The sequence below is a fragment of the Parasteatoda tepidariorum genome, chromosome 3 (genome assembly GCF_043381705.1).
Source record: "Parasteatoda tepidariorum isolate YZ-2023 chromosome 3, CAS_Ptep_4.0, whole genome shotgun sequence".
NCBI classification, from domain to species: Eukaryota; Metazoa; Arthropoda; class Arachnida; order Araneae; family Theridiidae; genus Parasteatoda; species Parasteatoda tepidariorum.
In genome coordinates, this window is record NC_092206.1 from 15160021 (window position 1) to 15174079 (window position 14059).

Below are 14059 nucleotides of genomic sequence, written 5' to 3' on the forward strand. Positions count from 1 at the left end.
CTACTAATATTCAACTCGTATCCTTGTAATTTTGGACCCAATACAGAAGACAAGGGAACTCCTGGATCAAGTAGTGGGAGAAATTTACTTTGCCGGAAGACTTTTTGATGGAACTAACCCGCATTTGGCGAGGAAAATCTCGAAAACTTTCCGGCGGTTAGCCTGACGGAAGGGGGACTCTAACCCATGATCCATCTACCACCGAGGATAATTTACGTCAGCGTTGTGATCGGTACGAGCCAGGTTCTGAATTTCTATCAACCACCCATCGTTGGAATTCGAACTCGGGGACCTTGTTGGTAGGGAAATGCTCTATCTCTTGATCCACCAACCCTCTTGTCTGTCCTTCTTATATTGTTGTAAACTGCCTATGTATGACCTACCTATGTATGTTGTAGCCACCTATGTGTGCTGAGCCACCTATATATGGGGCCCACGAATAAGTGCTTAAGAATACCACCCGTCAGATATACCATGAGGCACTACAAGTGCCACATGTTATTTAATTATTTATTTATTTAAAAAATAAAATGACGAAATATTTCTTCCCATTTGACGAAATTCATTTACTTCGAAGAAGTGACAATAGTTACTTCGTCTTTTTGAAGATCGGTTTGGTCGTAGTATTAAATAGGAAACGATTTCTTCAAAAACGTAGAAGATTTCATGAAACTTGAGTATCCATTTTTTGCAATAATAACAAGATAATTATTATAGATAATACTGCTTAAGCTGGAAAGTTGTTAACACCACCTAACACCACTTAACATCACCTAACTAAGCCACAGTTTTCTGATTTGCTCCGTTACAGTAAGGAATTAAGCGTTTTCTTCATTTTACCTCGGTGATGTGAAAATTGATGAATTACGTTTCATTATAGTTCAAAATATTGTTTGTCTCATTCTATCAACGCCGACCGCCCTGGGGGCAGGGAACTGTCCTTGCATCCGAAAGGTTCTGGGTTCGAATCCCGGGCAATGCATGGATGTTCTTTTCTTCTCTGTAATATGTGTCCTCTCAGTGGGAGCGACTTGGCCCACCTAATATGGTGCCCCTGAAAGAGAGGTCAACAAAATTTCCCTGTATATGCCTGAATTGACGGATGTTAACACAGATGGGCATTGGAAAAAGAAAAATCATTCTATCAACTAATTTGTTAAAATTTTTACTTAATTCTTTAGATATAGAAAAATAAATAACTGGCATTATTTTTCTTACTGTTAATAATATTTTAAGCAGCTAGTTTCTTTGCATTATAATTTTTAAAATGATTGATGATCAACTAATATATTGATCGTTTGATTAAAGAAACTTGGAATATTTTAAATTGAGAAAAATAAATAAATTACATTGTGTTATTTTAAGCGAATAGAAGTGCTTCAACAACAATCTTATCTTCACTTTAACGAGAATAGTAGGTAATGTGCAGATTAAGGAGTAACAAGTAGGTATACTGGGGCCACGGTGACTCAGAAGATAGAGCGGTCACCTCCAATGAGGTGAACCAGGTTCGAATCCCAGCATTCTCTGGTCGATATGAAATCTGTTACCAGTTCATAGTGCTGACATAAAATATCATTAGTGGTAGATGGATCAAGGGTTAGAACCCTCTTATCGTCTGGCTTACCATGGGGTGTTTTAGGGGTTTTCTTCAGCATGTAACGCTAGTTTGCACACAATGCACTTTAACGAGTACTTACTTTTTAGATCAGATTACCTCGGTCGGTTTAAGAATGAAATTTTTGTCCTTTTGGATTCTCACACATTATAAAAGAATTCGGATTAAATTGCGGATCCGGATCAAAAATTCGGATTAAAGTATCGGTATTTTGGGGGCATTATTCATAAAATCCATTTCACCGCAAAATTCATTTTTACCATCAAATTTTATACCGTAATTTTTACAGTAATATATACTTCAGAGAATGACCCAGTGATTTTACGGTAATTATTACTGAATACCTTAAGATGACATTTTATACTTTTATTGATAAAACCAAATTTATCGAATATAGAAATCTTGCTTATACGAAAATCATTTCATTTTGTGTAAAAATTATAAAATTATGGGTAAAGCAACGAAAAAAAATTCAACGAAGGTTAGTTACAACATCATATTACATCTTATTAAACTTAAAAGGAAAAAAAAACTTGGTATGTTCCTGGGTTGAATACCTTAAAATGACACTTTATACTTTCATTGATAAAATAATTTTCTGACTTAAATAGTTAAAGAAAAAGAGCTTGGTATTGTCCTAGGTTCAATACCTTAAGATAGCACTTTATACTTTCATTGATAAAGTAAATTTGTAACTTAAATAAATAAAGGAAAACTTGGTATTTTCTTGGGTTGAATACCTTAAAATGACACTTTATACTTTCATTGGTGAAATAAATTTTCTGAATATAAAAATCTTGCGTACACGAAAATCATTGCAACATATATAAAAATTATGAAATCATAGGCAAAGTCTTGAAAAAAAATTCAACGAAAGTTAGTTACAGCATCATGTTCCATCTCATCCAACTTAAACAAAACAAAAAACTTGATATCTTCCTGGGTTGAATACCTTAAGATGACATTTTATATTTTCATTGATAAAACAAATTTACCGAATATAGAAATCTTGCGTATACGAAAATCATTTAATTTTGTATAAAAATTATAAAATTATGGGCAAAGCAACGAAAGAAAAATTCAATAAAGGTGAGTTACAAGGAAAAAAAAACATCATATTCTATCTCATTTAACTTAAACAGGAAAAAAAAAACTTAGTATCTTCCTGGGAATACCTTAAGATGACATTTTAAACTTTCATTGATAAAGTGAATTTATCGAATATGAAAATCCTGCGTATACGAAAATCACTTCAACTTGTATAAAAATTATTAAATTATGGGCAAAGCAACAAAATAAAATTCATCGAAGGTTGGTTACAACATCATATTCCATCTCATCTAACTTAAAAAGAAAAAAAAACTTGGTATCTTCCTGGGTTGAATACCTTATCCACAGCCTATTTCAAACAAAGTGAAAATTTAAAATTCATATACTGAAAAAGCATACAAGTATATCAAGATTAATCACTTAGTGAATCTTTGAATATTTATTATGGTTGAACGGTTAATTAAGTCCCCACAAAATCTCTATTTACATAACCCGATGTATTTTTTTTTCTTCCGTGAGGGAGGATAATCGTGAAAAGGCTAATTATATCTCACTAATTACTCACGAATTGCGTGTGAGACCCTTTATTAAATAATTAGCTAACAAGATTGTCAAAGTTCCGACGGAGGGTGGATAAATTAGAAATTTAAATTAATTAAGAAGTCTTCTTTCGTTTTTAAAATGTTCATTTGAAGTTTTACTTAATTTTATGCTGCAAGCTCAAGAAATTTTTGGTACTTGTGACAGTAATCGTCGATTTTCACATTATGTTATTAATTGTTAATGTACATTATTTTGTAAAACACTCATTTAAAAATGTGGTTTTATTACATGCTTAGTTAAATAGATTGACACCAGATAGAAAAATGATTTCTAATTTTTAAGACTATAATTTTCAGACACATACCTGTTACTAAAAGGAATAGAAAGGAATTTTGCTTTGTTTTTAGAGGAAAATTGCCTTTTAGAAACTCAATACTTAAAATGATAAGATCATAATTATAGAATTTTGTTAAAAATATATTAAGTCACTTATATAAATAAATTATCTTTTAAAATATGTTAAGTTTTCTTAAATCGGGTTAGCAACGAGAAATTATATAAGAAAACCACCTTCATCTATTAATAATAAAATAAAATAAAAATTAAACAATAAATTAAATTAGTAAATTAAACATTAAAAATATTCCAAGATTGAAATGGTGTGAAAAATTTTAAATGGATTATTGATTCATCAAATTTATGCTTATCAATGCATGAAAAAAAAAATCTGATAAAAATACCGAAGTGTATGGTAATGATCTTTCTGAAAAAAAAAACACAATTAGGGCTACTAAAAACAATATATACGATATTTAAACCATTGGTAATTTTTCCGCTCATATGGTAACAGTTTAACGAAAATAGTGGTTTTCAAAATTATAGTTCTCATTACCACACGTTTAGTAAAAAATACAAAATTAGAATGTAAATTTAACCAAAATGGTTCTTATGCAATTATCTAAAGAATCACGATAAAATTAACAAATTTTACCACATTTACTGAATCTGTCACATACTATAAATCGCTACTTCATTGTAAATTTTTCCAAAATCATTACCAAAGCCTTTCTGCGAAAAGTGCACCGAGCCTTTTAGTGTCCCATAGAGCCAGGAACACGGTAAATTTTGCAATGTTCTAGTAGTTTCAGGTATTCTAGTAGACCATACCTTCTTTCTTTGCGCAATTCATTTTTAGAAGGATTAAACTGATTACATTGCATTAAATTGTACAGTATAATATATCTACATATACAGATATCTGAATTACCTAGTTACAAGACTTCGTAAGCGATATCTAGATTTTTTATGGAATTTATATTTTTTTTCGTCACTTTCAGAGAGAATATCTGTTATATGGCATTAAAGAATTAACTTTTTTACATTTATGCTCAGTTCTTTTATTTACAGGAAAAAAAATCAGGAACTTGCGGGATTCTTAAATTAATTATTGCCTCTTTGAGTTTATCTTAATTAATTATCATAAACATCAATTCAACGATTCCAAAGATAGATAACATGCGTAATTAAAAAATAAGATATAAACTTAATAACAGTCACTAAGAATCAAAACTATTATCAAGCACCAAAACTAACACCAAATTCCCATAGAGCCTTGCAAAACACAATTTAACACTTCATTACAGTTGCAGGAAATATGCACCGTAATATGGTTCAAATTGTAACTCACTTTTTATTATTATGGTAATAATATGGATCAACGTTTAACTGATTTTTTGAAAACATGGGAATACTGAGTACGAGCACGAAAATGACAGTACTGAGAAACGAGAACTTGTGTACTAAGGCAGAGCTATTCAATACGCAGAGAAACATATATAAAAAATGATATAGTAGAGAGATTTTGCAAAGTGTAAAATTTCTTCTAAATTTGTTTTTCAGCTCTAAATTTGTTTTTAATTTTGTATGTGCTCGCATAAAAATTTACCCACTAATCGCAATATCGTTAAATCGTAGCAAATAAAGTTGTCGTTATAGTTAATATAACACGAACGTGCACAAAATCTCACTATTAATTATATAAGGCAAACTGTAGTAGTACGAGGTAATGCAGTAAATCAATAGTTACAATATTTAACATGCTTGAAATTTATAAAATCTAACGCTATTTGCGTACATTTCATTGATAGTCTATCAAAGGCATTACTGGAATATTTTAATGCACCAGTAATAACCTCTTATAAGGTGTGGCTCATTTACGATAAATAAACGATTTAACATTAATCAGATATCCAGCTCCAACTTCAAATTCAGAAAAAAGNAAGGATTAAACTGATTACATTGCATTAAATTGTACAGTATAATATATCTACATATACAGATATCTGAGTACTAGTTACAAGACTTCGTCAGCGATATCTAGATTTTTTATGGAATTTATATTTTTTTTCGTCACTTTCAGAGAGAATATCTGTTATATGGCATTAAAGAATTAACCTTTTTACATTTATGCTCAGTTCTTTTATTTACAGGAAAAAAAATCAAGAATTTGCGGGATTCTTAAATTAATTATTGCCTCTTTTAGTTTATCTTAATTAATTATCATAAACATCAATTCAACGATTCCAAAGATAGATAACATACGTAATTAAAAAAATAAGATATAAATTTAATAACAGCCACTAAGATACGAAAATATTCCGAAGACCACACCAAATTATTGTACTTTTTTAATTTCATTACACGATACTAATGTGCAATTTGAACGAAAACATAACACATTTTAACACTTCGTTACAGTTGCTGAAAATATGCACCGTAGTATGGTTCAAAGTGTAAATCACTTTTTATTATTATGGTAATAATATGGATCAACGGTTAACTGATTTTTTGAAAACATGGGAGTACTGAGTACGAGCACGAAAATGACAGCACTGAGAAACGAGAACTTGCGTACTAAAGCAGAGCTATTTTATACGCAGAGAAGCATGTATAAAAAATGATATAGTAGAGAGATTTTGCAAAGTGTAAAATTTCTTTTAAAGTTTGTTTCTCAGCGCATGCGCACGGACAAAAATTTACCCATTACTCGCAATATTGCTAAGGTGTAGCAAATAAGGTTGTCGTTATAGTTAATATAACACGAATGTGCACAAAATATTACTATTAATTATATAAGGCAAACTGTAGTAGTACGAGGTAATGCAGTAAATCAATAGTTACAATATTTAGTATGTGCCGACTGGCCTGTGTAGGGGGCAGGGAACTGTCCTTGCATCAGAAAGGTTCTGGGTTCGAATCCCGGGCAAGGCATTGATGTTTCTTTCTCTCTATCTGTGTTCTATGTCCCTTCTCCTTTGTGTGTGAATGTGACCCACCCTATAAACGGATTGTGGTAGTGCGACGTGGGTGACGCTGCTCCGCCACAGGTGCCCACTGGGTAACGAAAAGAGAGTTAGCAGTTCTGGCACTTTCTGTGGCCAATGGACAATAGTTCCAAGTGCCCGCCATTTAAAAAAAAAATTTTAGTATGGTTGAAATTTACATAATATAACGCTATTTGCGTGCATTTCATTGATAGCCTATCAATAGGCATTACTGGAATATTTTAATGCACCAGTAATAACCTCTTATAAGATGTTGCTCATTTACGATAAATAAACGAATTAGAGTTAATCATATATCCTGCTCCAACTTCAAATTCAACAAAAAGTTTATTAATTAACCACAAATTTCTTAAGGAAAATACTACGAATACCACTGGAAAAAAAAAAACAAGAATGAAATAGCTCCTCAGCGAGTCCATAAAACTTGAATGAAACATTACCGAAAAAATAAAACTTCAATAACATAACCGAGAACTTTTTTATGAAACTCTAACCCCTTAAAAGAGGTTATACGAACAATGAAACTTAGCATTCTTTCTATTTTTCAGTTAGTCATTCAAAAGTATCTTTTCAAGGTTAATGTATTTATTCTTGTTACATTGTTTATTCCTTATCCAAATACCATATTGTTATACACTGTTTCTTTGGGATCTTGCCTTATTTTCTGGTACACTGTAAAAAATTTCGGATCAAATTACGATACAAAATACTGGCACTTTGGATGCATCATCCGTAAAATCCATTTTACTGCAAGATACATTTTTTAGAGTAAAATATTATACCGTAATTTTTACAATAATATTTATCTAATTAGAGTGATTCAGTGATTTTACGGTAATTATTACTGTAAAAATCACGGTATATCAAATTTTTTGTTTCGTGATATGTTTCAGTAAAAATGGATTTTACCGTAATTTAACCCGTTAATTTTTACAGAGTATAATATAATTTTATGAAAATGGTAAAATTTTGTAATTTTATCATGATACTTTAGAGATGAACGTAATAGAGAAAACGTAGAGATAAACGTAATACATAAAACGATTAATTTTGTGAAATTTAATTTTCAGATTTGCTTTTTATTACCAAATGTATGGTTTTAAGAAGTATTATTTTTAAAATAGAAATTTTCGGTCAACAAATGAATGGTTTAAATACCGAATGTTCTGTTTTTATTAACCAGAAATATGTTTTTTTTTCAACTAAAAATGTCATTACCATACAGTACGGTAATTTTACCTGAATTTTTTTTCTCCGTGTCTGTACGGCACAACGTCTATCCGTGTGCAATATGCCTACAATATGTATATTATAAATGCAATATGTCTTTTTGTAGTAGCTACATACGCTTGAATGCAATATGTTTTTTAAGATAGTTTCTCGCAATATAAACAAGATATCGAAACGAGCAATAATTCAATAATAATAAAACATCATACTGGTTAGACGTTGTTAATAGATGGTCTAAAAAAATGCACAGCAATATTATAAGTAGTAACTTATAAAAGAAAAGCTTCCACACAATGTAATAAAATGCAATTTTTTGGCGATAAATACACGATTCAAGACTATCTATATATCCTACAACAACTGTAACTTAAATTTCTTTAGAGAAATTCTACATTAATAATACTGCTGGGAAAAAAAATGATCAAATGACTTCTTGGAGAATCCATAAAACTTCAATGAAACATAACCGAGAAAATAAAAACTAACCACTTTTTTGGGAAACTCCAATCCTTAAAAGAGGTTATACGAACAATAAAACTAAGCGATCCTTCTATTTGGCGTTGTATTCTTCAAACATTTCTTTTCAAGGTTAATGCTTATTCTTGTTACAATTATTGTTTTATCTTTATCCAAATACCACATTAATATCGCCGTTTCTTTGGGATCCTGCCTCATTTACCGGTAGTCCAAGATAATTTCTTGCATTCTAAACAAGATATCAAACCTTACGAGCAAAATCACTGTCGGCGCGCTGTTACATAGTCATTTTTACACGGATTAGAACAAGTTTCATTAAATTTAATGCCATTATTAAGTCGATAACAATTAAATCCTTCCTAAGTAAATAAAACGGTGCAATTATTTTTCGCAATCCGCCGATTTACGATCTTGCCTTTTTCTTTGCCGATCATTGAAAAGAAAGGTAATTGAGTCATCAAACTGCTAATACATCGCCTCCAGGCTAAGGATCGAGCTCAATTTTTTTGATTATGATTGTTATTTTTCTTTTTTCTCTCTCTAAAAAGTCATTGTATTTCAATAGTTTGCCGAACAGAAATTAATATCGAGTTTCGCTAAGGGTATTGAAACTGTTTCGTTACTGCCTTGTTATGTCCCATTGTATTCTGATCCAAACTTCTTTTCTTTTTTTTTCATTTATCTCTGATGTCATTTTATAATCAGCTCGGAGAAAACTGAGTTCAATATTTTCCATTTTTGCAATCAATTACGATATTTTATTTAACAATTTTAAACTTAAACAAGAACTTTGCATCTATTTAATAGAAAGTAAAATATTTTTCGATAGCGTTTTTATGCTAGAAGTCAATAAAAAATTTGAGATTCATAATGTGTGTGTAATTTAGCAAAAAATAACCATTTTGTGGTAATTTATAGATGCCATCACGATTAAAAGAATTGTTCGTGCTACAAAAATAAAATTTTAAAACTGAAAGAGCATTCTGTTTATCATGAGTTGATATGATTCGATCTGTTGTTTCATTCAACTCTGAACGAATGAAATGTTGGCAAAACTATTATTTATTTTTAATAAAATTCTAAAAATTAGTCTCACTGTTTATGCAATTGATGGCAAAAATACTTTAAATGATTAAGAAGAAATTTGATATAATTGTAAAAATACAACTCCTTTTTAAATAAAGTAGTATTTTTTTGCTGCCATAATTGAAAAGCAGAAAGTGATTCTTTCCTCTTTGATCTAATTTTATAATCAGTTCGAAACAGAGACGAAACAAAACAGAGGAACGAAAACAGAGTTCTATATTATCTCCATTTTTTATCAATTATAGCATTTTTAGTACACAAATTTTTACTTTGATAAGAACTTAAGATTCATCCAACAATAGAAAGACATTTTGCTATATTGTTTTTGACTTAGCGGCTATGAAATTTGAGATTTAATCAAATAATTGAATGATTCGCAAAATCGTCTTTCTTTCGCTTCTTTATACAGTTTTTATTTCATTATTTTTTATTATTTTTAGAGTTTTTTTATTTTTTATTTTCTCAACTTCCATTTACAATTATAGAGGATAATACAGCCAAAAACTTCTCATTGTTTATATAAATATTTAAAAAAAAAACTGCTATTTTTTTTTTTTTTTTAAATTTACATTAACAGTTTCAAACAATATATTTAGAAGTTTTTAACTTTTTCCATTACTGATGTCATTTTATACTGAACTCTATGGAAAAAAAGTGTTACATATTTTCACTCTTTCCATCAGCTGCAATTACTCCCCTTTTTATACTATATTTTGTTATAATAAGTTTTAGCCAAAAGTAGGTAATAAGTTTGAGATTAAATTGAATACGTTTATAATACTTCCTTTGAAAATATTTATTTATATTTCTTTTTGTAATTTACTGTAGAATTTTTCATTTATAGAGGCAATATATTTGGAAACTATTGTGCTGCTTCCAGCTAACTACTACAAACTTCTAACTACTAACTTCTACTAGCAGTTAAAAAAATTTAGTTCAATAATGAATTAAAAATCTAGCACATAATATAAGCTGAAACTTTATTTTAATTTAAATAATATTTTTGATCAAAAAGAATATTGCGATAGGTATAATATTTTGGTACTTTAAATTAGGGTGTAAATAAATTCGCCTATTTTTGCTTATTTTTTAAATCTTGTTATTTTTATTTCAATTCTTTCTTTTACTTCCTTTTTTAGGGTTGAAAATAAATAAACTAAATTTAAAAAATATAATTAAAGTTTCTGGCTCCCCGTTAACTGAAAAGTACCAATATTTGAAAGTATATATTTTGTCTTTCGCAGATAACATAGCTCATTGCTCATTTACATGCACATAGCTCATTTTCCTATTTTCTAATTAATCATAATGTTTTTGTATGCAATTAAGCAAGAATTATATCTTCTTTTAAAATAAAAATTGGATATTTTCAGTTAGCGTATTGCTCCAAAAAGTTTAAAATTTGAAAAGTTTAAAATTTGAAATTCAATCGAATATTTTGGTGTGTGAATAATTTATTAAAAAAAAATTACTTTTAATAATTTAGTAGCTGTTGTAAGGGCGATTTAAAACGAAGAAAATATTATTCATGCTTCAAAAATATTTTTATAAACAGAAAGAAGATTTTTCTTATGTTAAGTTCATTTGATTATAATAATTATTTTATCCAAATCTGAATGAATGAAAGTCGAGAAACTTTTTACTTATTTTGTTTATTTTAATAAAACATTCCAAAGCTTCTCACCGTATACGAAATTGATGACTGAGACATTTTAAATGATTAAAAAAAGGGTCGATGTAATTGAAATAATATTACTCCTTTTTAAAAAATAATTTAATATTTACTGCTGTTATGTTAGAAAAGAAGAAGTCTATTTTTCATCTCTGATATTCTTTTATATAATCAGTTCGCAGAAAATCGAGTCCAACACTTCTCCCTACTTCAATCAATTATAGTGTTTTCAATTCAATCAATTATAATGTACAATTTCTGATTTTCATAAGAGTTTGATAAATAAAACATTTTGCGATGTGTTTTCTTGTTTAACGTAACAAAAAAAAATTGAGATTTAATCAAATAATTTAATGATTTACCAGACCCTCTTTCTTTCCAACACAATTTATATGCACATATATATATATATATACNTGGAAAAAAATAATATGTATATATACGTTTCGATCATAGTAGTAACAACTTAATTAATTTTAAACTATATCACGTTCCTTTTTACTTATTTAAGGTTTTTCAGGCACACCTTTATAAGCACCTTATAAACACCTATAGGAATTTTCAAAGGATTTTTAAAAAAAATAAATGAAATTAATGATAAATGTTCTATATTTTATTCTTTCAAATTTGAATTAAAGGATATGATTGAATAAACATAATATACGTGGGATTTTTTTTTTCGGCTTAAAGAAATATTTTTGAAACACATAACTTATTTTATTAAATCCTGAAAACAACATCAAATAAGTTACATAAAAAAGGAATTTTTTTCTATCTCTGTGATATCATTTGATAATCAGCTCTTAGAAGACAGAGTTCAATACTTTTATTTTTTCTTTAAACAAATATTTTTTAATGTGGTTTTCATTTTAGAAGCGATAAAAAAAAATTTAAGATTCAATGCAATAACTTAATGATTTACGGAAAAATATTTTTTTTTGTAAATAATAATTTCAGGAATACACCGCATTATTCTTTTTAATCGCGACTAAAATAAATACAAAATTATTCAAAAAGGAATTGTCTTCTTTCATTTTAACATTTCTTATTTCATTTTTATTGATATCATTTGTATTTTTAATTATTTAAAGAGTTCTACCAATCATTTTTATAAACACCATGAGGAATTTTAAATCTTTCAAAAATAAATATAACGCGTTAGAAACATTTCTATATTTTTTTCATTCATATTTTAATAAAACGGTTAATAAATAGAATAAGTTGGAAATATTTCTCCTTTTTTTAATTTTCATATTTTAATCAAACGACAATAAATAGAATGCGTTAGAAATATTTCTGAATTTTTTTTGGACCATATTTTAATAAAACAGCCAAAAATGGAATAAGTTAGCACTATATCTAAATTTTTCCATACTAGGAAAAGACACCATTTTTTGTCTTACCATGATAAAAACGTGTTCAAAATTATTTAAAATGGATAGGTGAATTTAAATTATACTACCTTTTTTTTTTTATTAAAAATCTGCTTTAGTAAAACTAATTTTAAAACATTTTTAAACCTTCGTGATGAAATGAATTGAAGTGCATCTTTTCTTTGGTTTCGAATAATAAATTGTTAAAATTGAATAAATGAAGCACCTACAAAATTTCCTTTCTCTTAAAATAATAATTGTGGGCACGAACCATATTTTTCTTTCCTTTTTTTATCATAACTGCAATAACCAATTACATTATTTTAAAATAAATAATTATACTGGTTTGAATCAGGCACAATTGTTGTCAGCCATAGAATTAAAATCATAGCTGTTAAAAATTAAAGCAATGAAAGATTGGATTAGGTGATTGAAATGATTGATTGGAAAAGAAGATTAAAATTACTTGACAAATAACAGAAGATGATCTTGGAACTTGCGCTGCTGTAAGTAGTGTAAGTACTGAGGTCGATAGCTAAGCCAAGGCGTTTATATCCGTCATCATAAATTGAAAACTCGTATTTTCAGATCACATAAGAACCGAAATTCAAAGTTCATATTTTCAAAAATATAATGTCGATAATTAAGTCAACTCACTCATCTAGAGTCTCCTGTCATCGATTATATCACTTCAGATACACACACACACACAAAAAAAAAATTTAAAAATCACAATTTGCTTTGATTTTCGAAATTTTGCAGATCACTCAAAAACGACTCAAGATCATCTTCTGGCCTGTTGCCAACCATGATTGAAGTAAATGCACTTGACAGGGGGTAAACTTTATCAATTATTGCTGTTCAGATTTAACCACACCCTTTAAAGCGTGTAATAAAGTTTGATAACTAACTTGAAATAATACACAATTTTTCGAGTTAATCAACATTAAGTTCGGATAGGTATTACACCACAGTTTTCACAGTGTACAATACCGAGACACATTACGTAAAGTTATAGTAACTGCGCTGCACAGAACATGTGTGGAATGTGAAAGAAAAATCTGTCTTAGAACAAAAATTTCTGGTAGGAGCATTGGCAGACATAACCGTTGTGATATTTAGTAGCGAAATATCTCGGGTAGCGAAGCATATAAAGAGGAGTTTGCCGAGATGGTGATAGAAAACACATTACAAAATAAATAAATAAGTAAATAAAAATTCAAAAAATTTAAATAAAAAAATTCACGAAATTTTCCTTGTTTTTGATAAATTCATTTCCTTACAGCAAATTGAGGAAATTACTATTTTCATTTGTTCGAGGATGATACTTTTGTCAAAAACATTAGATTTAATGCTACATATTGATTAATGCAAGCAACTCAGAAATGCAACCTAAAATAAAGTGAGTGTGAGTAAATATGTCGCAGTCGTTTCCAGGAATCGAATCAGGGAAGTCTGCTTGACGAGCGATCATATTAATTCCAGTATCATCCCGCCATACTATACAAACTGTTTCAAAATCTGGAAAAAATATGTTGGAGAAATTTTGGATGAAACTCAAATTATGAAGCAGTTACATCAAATATTTGTGAGGTCACGTTTTGTCAAAAACCCACTTGATTTTGTAACAGAATGATTACCTAAAGCAACAAAATACGCCTCAAGA